The 11,441-nt window shown below is 38.0% G+C and overlaps 1 long non-coding RNA gene across 1 annotated transcript; it reads right to left on the minus strand.

The window, feature by feature from the left end:
• Window positions 1-4,923: 4,923 nt before the first annotated feature.
• LOC148049186 (uncharacterized) lies at window positions 4,924-8,479 on the minus strand. The gene is made up of 3 exons (XR_015695389.1): window positions 8,311-8,479; window positions 6,095-6,709; window positions 4,924-5,171 (listed from the first exon to the last, which is right to left on the minus strand). It is a non-coding gene; the product is annotated as an uncharacterized LOC148049186 (long non-coding RNA).
• Window positions 8,480-11,441: the final 2,962 nt, after the last annotated feature.

Here is an 11,441-nt window from a genome sequence, read left to right on the forward strand (position 1 = left end):
CAGTAGGAAGGCGGCGGAGGGGTGGGAGCAGGAAAAAAGGCCCGATGGCTCCTCAAAAGCATGACGGAGGAGGAGGGGGCAGGGCCGTGGTAACGCGGTGCCCAGCTCAGGTGCTCCGAGCAGAGGGGGAGGAAGCACCACTGCTGCCATGGGCAGGAGCTTTGGCGGCTTCACCTCAGCGCCAGGCGGCAAAAATTTTAATCAAGAGCAATCCCCCCCGCCCCGCCCCGCCCCACCCGCCAATGGTGTCCCGCTTTACCAATTTTAAAATCTAGTCACTTTATATAAAGACCATCCTAATAACTGTAAATCCCAACAAAAGTAGTAATTGTCTGCATGCTGGCATATAGGATTAGAGTAACACCTGAAAGCTCCCTACCTGGCTGTTATTCATTGTAATTTATAGAGCAGAATCTTAAACATCCACTACATAAAAATTCATTATATTGAATGCTCTAAAAATAAAACTCAGGAGAGAAACTAAACATTTTGGTTACTTCTTAGAAACCTGTATATTCCAAACCACAGACATGCCATATTGATTATATAGGGATGAAATTTTATTTCCAGTTACCTGGAAACAAGCCCCACTGAACTTTGCAGTCATGCATAAGGTTTTATTATAAAGATACTGACATTTGGGCAGATCCAAACCACAAAACACTGTCAAGGAAACTGGGACTCAATAAACAGATCTGCATGAGTTATTTTTCAAGGGGCAAAAAAATTATGAGGAAGCTGCAGGCAGATCTGAGCTGTTTTTAATTTACCCACAAAACCAGAAAGTTATTATCAAAAATTTGTTACATTTACATATCGAGAATGCTGAACTTAAAAAAAAAAGATGAGCAGGCAGAGTACAACGGTTCCGTTCTGCGAAACTGAACTGTTAAGAACAATCAATCAGGGAGACTTCTAGATCTCCTTTCATATTCAACCAATTAAATTGTCATCAAATTGGAGCATCCAGTGATATGAAATAGGAGTCTCAGCTAATGCAATCTGAAGTTGTAGACCGCCTCCTGGGACTAGGCCAGATGCCTGATAGGTCTTAAAGCAAAAGGATTGGCTGCCTTCCCCCCTACATTGTGGCACTAGTGTATTTATTCTCTGACTCCCCCCCCCCACAATGTGCCATCAGGAAGGCTTATATTTGGCAGTGGACTAAGATCCCTATCTCTAAGCTGAAAAAGGGTTCAGTGCTTTGCAGAAATAATGCTTTCCACACACATCAAACCTCTCTCCAGATGGAGCTGCACCAGGGTCCCTTCCAGCCATTGATTCACCTTCTGTTCTAACTTGTCACTGTCTTTTTATTTTCTTTTTCCACCACCTCCTTATGACCTGCTCGCCTTGCATTTTGGAGACTCTTTCAGAACTTTGGAATTCTCAGAGTTCCACTTGAATAACACCCACAGGAAGATACCACACATTGTCAGAAGACACACACCCCTCCCCAGTGCCTAACAGATTGCAAATCAAGGGAAGCAAGAATGATGAATGTAACCAAACATTGGAGATTTCCCCCTCTATGTCTGCACTGCCTACTCTTCCACCTAAAGCGTTAAAGAAAGAAAAGGGCTTGGCGCATAGACTGATTGCTAAAGGAGGAGGTTTGGCAGAAGCCTGGAAAAAGAAAAACAGTGATAATGGCAAGTAGCTAACATTGCAGAGCTATTTCTTTTAAAGCTCCCACATATTGTTTTCTCTAATGAGTAAGGGTTAAGATCCAGGCTTTGACCTGGAGGTTCTTAGAGAACATTTTTCTTACTAGGTAAGTTGAGTCACGTAAATGGTCCAATCTGAAAATGTTTGATAGTTATAATAATATGGAGAGGGAAAGGATTAAGTACCTTTGTGAGGCTTTGAGTTGGCCAAGTAACAACCAAAGATTTTCCTGGTAAAATAACAATGCACAGGTGTCAATCATTTTTTCTAATGGAAAAAAAAGATGGTTCTCAGTCCATTATAATCTAAGCATTGGAGAACAAAACATAGGGTTTGAAACTAGGAACAGCTACACATAGGGCTTGAATTGTAGAATTTTCACTATTTAGTTTTCTTCGTCATTAAAGGCATACTTACTATCTGAAATAAAAGTATCCTTTCAGAATTGTGTCCTTGAATCTCTACCATTGAGCCTTTTCGTTGGAGGCTAAGCCTGGGAAAATCTGATAAAATCCTTTGTTTTGGACATTGATTTTGAACCAGAGGTAACCTAAGTTGTATACAGTTTTATATAAAAGTTCCCCTTTTCAGTTACACATTTGGGGATATTTGTCATGCTACAAATGTATTGCAAATGCATTTGGAACAAAACACCTTTTAAAAAGGGTTAACCCTTTCTAGTAATCCAGCAGCCAGGACAAAATGAATGTGGAACAGCAGTGAGCAGTCACTGGAAGGGAAGGGGAATTCCTGCCATAGCTCACAGTAGCTAATTGCAGTGGAGGCATTGGCCTACAGTGAAATGAGGTGCAGATGGTGAGCCAGACAGCACATCTGTGCTGGCAGAAGTTGAAAAACACTACTTTAAAATGGACCAAGAAAAGATAAGTGGAGGTTGTCCAGAGGCAGATAAACATTGTACATTTCTTGGTCTTGTAGATTAGCCTCGCGATATCCGAAAATTGTACCAAAATTTACCAAACATGTACCAAAGCTTTGCTATAGGTTACAAGTCTGTTTCTGAAAAATCAAAACTGTTTTTTACTTGTTTATTTATTTATTTTTGTTTGCTGCCCAACTCACCTTAAGGTTACCGTATATACTCGAGTATAGGCCGACCCGAATATAAGCCGAGGCACCTAATTTTACCACAAAAAACTGGAAAAGTTATTGACTCGAGTATAAGCCTAGGGTGGGAAATGCAGCAGCTACCGGTAAATTTCAAAAATAAAAATAGATACCAATAATGTTTTTGAATATTTATTTCAAAGAAAAACAGTAAACTAGTGGTGTATTCAATGAAATACTTCACTCACCTCATGATGCTGATGTCCCGCTGTGATGATGATGTCCTGTGCAGCCGCGGGAGCGATGTCCCGCCTCCTATGACACACGGCACAGTGATTCCTATCATTGGATCACTGTACCAGAGGAGGTGGGACATCGCTATGTGGCTGCTTGCCATAACAAGGAGGAGGTGGGACATCGTTGCAGAGCGGCAGGAGGGGGAGGAAGGGGAATCATAAGACAGCCCTGCATTACATTAGAACGTGAGGAGGGGGGATGGTGCGGTGCGCGCTGCGCGGCAAACTGACACAGAGGGAGGGGAAACTCACAGGGGCACTGGGCCATTCACGAGTGTCACCCAGCGGCATGGCCCCGCCCCTTTTTCTCCTCCATTTCGGGCAAATTTTTCACTGACTCGAGTATAAGCCGAGGCGGCTTTTTTCAGCCCAAAAAGTGGGCTGAAAAACTAGGCTTATACTCGAGTATATACAGTACTCTTTTGGTCTTTAAACATTTGCCTGACACAATGATCACAAAGCTTGGTTGAAAAGCTGGGTAGAGTATAAGCAGAGGTAAAAATGGCTATTCGTGCTTTGAATCATAAATGGGACCATACATTGATTCTTTACCTGATTGTTGCTTGTCACAAATGAGTGAGGGACACTAGTTTCAACTGCTATATAAGTATATATCTGACAAAAAAAGAAAAAAAAAGTTTAATTATCAACAGGCTTATCAGCATATCTTCAAAAAACTATAGTGTGTCTTCTAAAATTAAAGTAGTGTTGGTAGAGAACCCCTAGCTGTAATACACAGAGCACAATAGTGTTGATTTCTGAAGTATAGTGACCTACTTTGCTCAAGAAATATGAACATATGCAAAGTATCACAAAATGGCAGTCTTCTCTATATGCATGATTACCTTCCAAGATCCGAGTTCTTCCGTGTACAATGAAGTCAACCAACTAAGGAATCTATCCAACTATCAACACAAAAGAGATGAAAATATTTACATAGATTGGAATCTAATAACATAACTTAAAAAGCACAAGTCAAAGGGAAGGATGGAGAAATAATATTATAAATTACACAGTTCCATTGTTTCCTGAATCTTATGCTATACATACCTGAATAAGTAAAATACATCAATAGATGGATGGGTGGGTAAGTAAATGGAGAAGTTTCTCTCCCATGAAATTTGCAATCTAAACCTCAGATATTGATGGAGAAGAAGTAATGAGCTGAGGGACATAAAAAGCAAGTTTTATGTAGCCTGAACTGAAATCCCAGTTTCTAGGATGAACATATAGTTATCACTACTTCCAAACATTAAAAGAATTGTGTGATTGGTTTTAAAAATGAATCCTAAAGAAGCATGTCTAGTCAAATTTTGTATGTGTGAAGCTAAATTGAAATTGTGTGAAGAAATTGTCAAAAAAATCCAATAAAACACCAAGTATATTTTAAGCTTGCAGCAGTTTCAAACTTACTTCAAATACCAAGGAATCTATGCTCCATACCTAATACATACAAGTCAACTATGATTTGATGAAATAAATGAAAATTAAATTGAGTTTCATATCATGGAAAAACTTTGACACTGGATTGAAGTGGAATTGGTATGAAATAATTTATATGTGAATATTCTTCCACCAAGTTATAACCAGCTGCTATGCAGTATGATTCAGGGGAAAACATCCTGCAGTTTTTCTACTGGTTGCCAATCAACAGAAGATTTGCTTCTGAATTTTATTTCAAATGAGAAGAGAAATCAGCAACCTTCCACACTAAGGATGTTTCAGTCAAATTTCAAAGGGAGATATGATGAGGAAACTTCTCCCTTTGAGCTTCTTCAATTATGAAAAGTATGCAGTGAACGAAGCTTCAGAGTTATGGAGATTTATTTATTTATTTATTTATTTATTTATTTATTTATTTATTTATTTATTTATTTGTCAAGCATATACAAGATAACAAGAATAGGTATGAACATAAACAAGAACAAAGGAAGTAAATACAGATAAATGGGGACAGTAAGACAGAAAAGGTAGGCACACTGGTGCGGTTATGCACGTCCCCTTTATGGTCCTCTTAAGAATGGGGGAAGGTCCACGGTAGACAGTTTGAGATTGAAGCTGTGAGGGTTTGAGGCTGTAACGGTGGAGTCGGGTAGAACATTCCAGGGGTTGACCACTCTGTTGCTGAAGTCGTATTTTCTGCAATCAAATTTGAAGAGGTTTACCTTGAGTTTGTATTTATTGTATGCCCATGTGTTATTGTGGTTGAAACTGAAAAAGTCATTGACAGGCAAGACATTGTAACAGACAATTTTATGTACTGTTTTCCAAGCCCAAAATTTCAAGCCTGGTGGCATAAGCTATTCTATTGTGAGTAGAGGAGTGGAGTTCTCTTCTCATGAAATACCTCTGAACCTGCTCAATCATGTTAATGTCCAATATACAGTGTGGGTTCGAGGCAGACAAGCTGTATTCAAGAATTAGTCTGGCAAATGTTTTGTATGCCCTAGTTAGCAATACAATGTTACTGGAGAGGAAGCTTCACAAAATTAGGTTAACAACTCTTAATGCCTTTTTGGCAATGTTGTTACAGTAAGCTCTGGGGCTTAGATCATTTGAGATGAGTACTCCTAGGTCCTTGACAAAGTGAGAGTCATGTACGAGATCGTTTCCACCCAACTTGTATTTGGCATTCTGATTTTTATTACCAATATGTAGGACAGAGCATTTATTAGTTCAAATTTGAAGTTCCCAATTGCGTGACCATTCTGACACATAGTCAAGGTTGCTTTGTAGGGCAGCAGCATTGTCAGTGGTGTTAAGTTATTTTACGTCATTGGCGAAGAGGACATAGCTCCTTTTAATATGATCGCATAGGTCATTGATGTAAAGCAGAAAGAGTGTGGTTCCTAAAACGCTGCCTTCGGGGATACCACTGTTAACTGGTGCCGGATTTGATAGGGCCCTCCCTTTTGACTACTGCCTATTTGACAGGAACGCAGCTATCCACTTGTGCAGGGATCTGGAGATGCCGTAAGAACTTAGTTTCAACAGTAGCTTGTCATGCACCACTGAATCAAAGGCTTTGTAGAAGTCTATGTAAAAGAAGTCTATTACTTTACCTGGTCGTGTTGTGTGGTCCAAATATTTCTGCAGTGTAGGAGTTGCAGATACAGGACAAATTTTTTCTGAAACCAAACTGTGTGTGTTTCTAAGTGGAGGTTGATGGATTGATTATAATTGATTCCATAACTTTACAGATGATGCAACACAGTGAGATTGGTCTGTAATTTTCTACTAGACTAGGGTCTCCCTTTTTAAAAATAGGTATGACTGTGGCTAATGACCACAAGTTGGGCAAGGAGCTGGTTCTGAAAGATACCTCATAGATTGTGTATAGAGATTCGGCTAGGGCAGTGGCAAGATTTTTCAAGAAGTAGGCATATAATCCACCAGGGCCAATAGATAGGGATGGCTTTAGGTTATGTAGTGCCATTTCAATGTTATTGACTGTAAAATCAATGTAGTAAATCGTTAGAATTTGTTATGGTATGGCTAGGAAATCGGGGCGGGAGGGGGGCACCAGCCATTGCTGTCAACAAAAACTGAGCTGAAGAGGTATAGGAGATACCTATACCTCCTATATAGATATAGGAGATGCCTCTACGCCATCACCTTTCCTGTAACATAAACTCAAAAGAAGTCCCAGAAGAAGATGGAAAGAAATCTGAAAAACCCTGTGAATAAATGAGAAAAACAAAAATAAGGAAATAATACTTTTGAGAAATTACAATTCACAATATTTCACTCCCACTTTTTTTTAAAAAAAATGGTCTGGATAGATCTCCCAGAGAGATCTAAGTTAATATCTACAGTCAGCCATGAAATCACTGCATAATCTTGAATTCTCAGATGAATCCGTCACATAAGATTGTTGTAAGGATCAGGGAAAGGAAGGGCATGTGCTGGCCTGATATCCAATTAGATGAGGAGATAAAATTACATATTGTAACTGATGCACACTTAGAAGAGATAGAAAATCTCCTGGGATCATCCACAACCTGCTGCTACCATTTTTATTCATATTTCATTCAATCAGTTGTGGGATAAGGATAAGACTACTAGCAAAAAGATATCTTATACAAGCTGAATGGAAGAATAAAATGCCACTTAATATTTAGACCAAGGAACATTATCTGAAAATGATTAATCCAGTTCAAAGGACTATCTGTTCTTAGTCCAGATTTTTCCACTTCGATCCTCTGGATCTTTGGACTGGCTGTATCATTCTCAACCAACATAGCCAAGGTGTACATATTACTGCTATGCTCTCAAATATAAAATGATGTTGGGGTGGAAATCAGGGCATGGCAGATTCTCACTGATGTACATATTATGTAAAATGTAAAGAGGCAATAATGTATGGAATTTTCTGCTAAAATTTTAGGAAATGGTCAGAGGTAGCATCATTCATACACTGGATAAGAAGCTGCTGTGTAGCAATTTGATTATTTTGCCTAGGCCATATTGTATATTGTGAGGTCTTCACAGTTGCAGCTAGTTCTTTCCATCACCTGATATCTGATAAGTTTGAAGTAACAATGTCAGAAATTCAACCTGATACGCATCTTTTAAACCACAGCACCTCCCCAGTGTAGAGAGATTTTTTTTGTCTTTTTTGAATATGAGGAACTTAGTTCTAAGGTCATTCTGCTTTATTCAAATGTTACATATGCTCTGGCCCATCCTCTACCCTTCTGAACTTCAGTAATCCAAATAGCTAATTGAAACAGCATATTTTGCTTCAGGCACTAAACTACATATAGTTTACATATACACAAATTGATATGGCTATGGTTTTTCCAGTTGCAATGTATGCCTGTAAAGGTAGGACCATAAGAAAGGCTGAGCGCCCAAGAATTAAGGCCTTTGAACTATAGCGCTGGAGAAGACTCCTGCAAGTCCCTTGGACTGCAAGGCAATCAAACCGGTCAGTCCTAGAGGAGATCAACCCTGAATGCTCTTTAGAAGGCCAGATCCTGAAGATGAAAATCAAATACTTTGGCCACCTAATGAGAAGAAAGGACTCACTGGAGAAGAGCCTAATGCTGGGAAGATTGAGGACAAAAGAAGAAGGGGACGACAGAATGAAGTAACTGGATGGAGTCACCAAAGTAGTTGGTGTGAGCTTAAATGGACTCCAGAGGATGGTAGAGGACAGGAAAGCCTGGAGGGATGTTGTCCATGGGGTCACAATGGGTCGGACACAACTTCACAAGTAACAACAACAAATAGAAGAATACCAATAACCCACTGTTTTGCAAAATTACATACTTACGGCAGTTTTAAGGATTTCTTCTAACAGTAAACAAAAAAGTATCCATATCCATGTTCCAAACTGCAAGTTGCAAACAATAAATCTTAATTATGGTTAAATGTCCAAATCTGCAAAGATGGAGGGAGTCAGCTGTGAATTGGTTCAGATCCTGCTTATATGCACTGCCTATTGATACAGCTGCAGAAATACATAAATTAGGGTGTTTTTTTTAATTTGTTTGTGTCAGTACAATCAGTCCTAGCTCTTTCTTAAGAGCATTTCCAGTATTAGTGGGCTTACTGGCAACCATCTTATTAGCATCTCAGATGCAGGTGGCATCTGGAAAGTTTTATTTTAAAGGACTTTTAGCATTGTGCTTAGGTTAATGAGAAAGCGTTACTTTAAAATATCTCGGCTGTTCTCCAAAGTGCAGTTCAGTCTCACGACATCTGCTCAGTGGATACTTGTTACCTTTGGGTTTATTCAAGCAACCTTCTGAATAACCTTTTTGTTAGCAGCTTTCTTTATAGGCTCTGCGGCAGGAGGGCAAATAGTTCCTAGTAGAGGACATTTTCTCTGCTGTCTTGAATGCACAATTTCTTTGGCAGTAAAGCTTTATTGGCTTCCTCAATTTTCAGTCTATGCCATGGCCAGATGCACCCAAGGAAAAGGGTACTCAATGTTTCATATCTGGCCAGTTCGGGGAGGGGAGTTTGACGCTACAAGACATGCCATGAAAATGCTGACCCTTGACTTTTAATCTGGGCACTTTAATTGCGCAAGACTATTTGCAATCAAAGTTCTAATCTATTGTTTATTCACATTTTGGAAAAGAACAATGTTTTGACTTGTGTGTTTATGTGTGTAATTACTTGGTAGAAATTGTAATTTCTTCCCTCCCTTCCTTTCCAGAATCTTAGTAAAGATATTCAGGGAAAGGTTTAGATTATCTTCAGTCTGATGTGGTAATAGGTATTTTTTCTATATGCGGCATATGATAATAATGTAATCATTTTTTCAATTAAATATGGAAAGGACTGCTAAATAAAACGCACCTCACAGAATCATGTAATGAACAGAATTATTTGTTGTTGCTGAAAACAGAACCGTATATAGAATTCTCCCTTATTTAGAATTACAAATATTTCAGATTTATTCCTAAATTAAAGTAAAATCTATCCTGTTTCTACTAGAGGATCAAATGGGGTTTTTAAAATTACTTGTGTTTCTCCAAAAATGTTAATCCACATATACAGATTAAGATGTTATAGAAGCATATGCATAAACCAAATCCAGGCAACTGGAAAGGTCATTCTCCTACATGATGTTGCTAAAATTGGGTTATGAAACTTCAGCAATGGAACTAATAGTTAACTGTTTTTCAATGGTCACATTTATAAAAGCAATACAAGTAACGGACATTACAATCCCAAAGCAGGGTCATAGTAATGGTATAAAGAAAGCTACTGACAGTTCAGCTCACATAAATTTGTTTTAGGTAGTTATTTCATTAAGGTAAAAAGGACAATATGTGTACTTGCATAAGCACACTCTATCAGTGAAAATGAAGACGTAGTTGTGGCATCATAGTACAATTTTGAGTCAACAACTTTGGTTAAAACCGTATTGCTGCATTTTTATGACTGGCAGTTAATGGTTTCTTGTTTTTAGATAATTCAATAGCAGCTGAAATATTTTTAAAGGTTTTATTGAATTTATTTTCATCTGTTTTAAAATTGTTTTTATCTGGATGTTTTAAAAATTCCTAATTACATTGTATAACTTTCAAATTATTAAAATAAGTGAAATGTGAAGACATTTTAGTAGATATTCTAATTGGTCTTCACTCTTCTAAGAAGCAATTAGTATTTCATTTTAATTAGTGTAAATATTTTTCATTCTAGGTTTACTTAGCTTGTTAATTGCTTTGAATCATTTTTACTACAAAGTAGAATAGAACTATTATAAATAAATAAAGGGCTTTATACATTTCCAATGATGTGTGGAACATGTACTAATACACAATAAAAACTTTTAACATACATATACACTTTAAGCACTTTCAAGATTGCTCATTCTTTAAAGGATTTTCACAACTACACTGTTTCCCAGAAAATAAGACCTCCCCAGATAATAATCCCAATTGGGCTTTTGAGTACATGCGCTAAAATAATCACTCCCCTGAAAATTTTTCAGCACAGCAGCAGCCATGAGGTGACCATGCTCACTGCCTCTTGCACCTCAAAAATAATAAGACCTCCCCAAAAATAAGGCCAAGAGCTTATTTCAGGGGTCAAAGGAAAATAAGACCCTGTCTTATTTTGGGGCAACATGGTAGAGAACTGGAAGAACTGGAAACTATCTCCGGAATTAGAAGTTTCTGGTTAATGTACATATGGTCAAATTACAACCTACTTAAAAGTCTGTTTAAATATTATTAGTTCAGTTGCATACTATGCAAAATGATGGGTGGTGTCATGATTTAATTTAGGTTGGGCATCTTCAACTGGGTCCATGATCTTTCCTGAAGCCAAGACAGAGAAGGTTTAAAGGAGATGGAAGAAAAGAATGAATGTGGGGTATCACACACTGTACAGGGGATTTTTTAAGGTACCATTTTCCCAGTGCAGTTGTGTGGTTGCCTAGATATTTTGCAGAAGAGGAAAGATGTTCTTAAAGAGTATTGTATTTAACTCCTTTCTCCCTTTAAAAAGCTCAGCTGGACACCTCGATGAACTTGCTTCCTTTTCTTTCCTTTGAGATGTTGCCAGGTCAGAGTTCAAAAACTAGGCATGCTGCAGTGCTATTCTATCAGCTATATGAAAATGAAGGAACATCCATATTCCTATTAAAAAAAATAAGGAGTAAGCATCTAAAATAAAACATATTTCATGTAAGGATAAACAGGAGTCAACCCATTTCCTTCCTTTGCTTATAGGCACTTATTTTTTTTTAAAAAACATCCTGAATGATAAATTTGATGGTATTCAAAAATCTAAGAATTTCTAATAATTTAAAATTCCCTTAAAAAGTCAATCTGCTCCTGAATTTCCAGGATTCATTTACAAGATAATGTTCCTGAATGCTAAATTGTATTGACCTTGTTACAAGACAAACACCAAACTTCCTCTGCACTAAAATAAAGAGGCAAA

This window comes from Thamnophis sirtalis, unplaced genomic scaffold (genome assembly GCF_051295495.1).
Source record: "Thamnophis sirtalis isolate CommonGarterSnake01/CBP01778 unplaced genomic scaffold, rThaSir2_p1.2 scaffold_2, whole genome shotgun sequence".
Classification (NCBI taxonomy): Eukaryota; Metazoa; Chordata; class Lepidosauria; order Squamata; family Natricidae; genus Thamnophis; species Thamnophis sirtalis.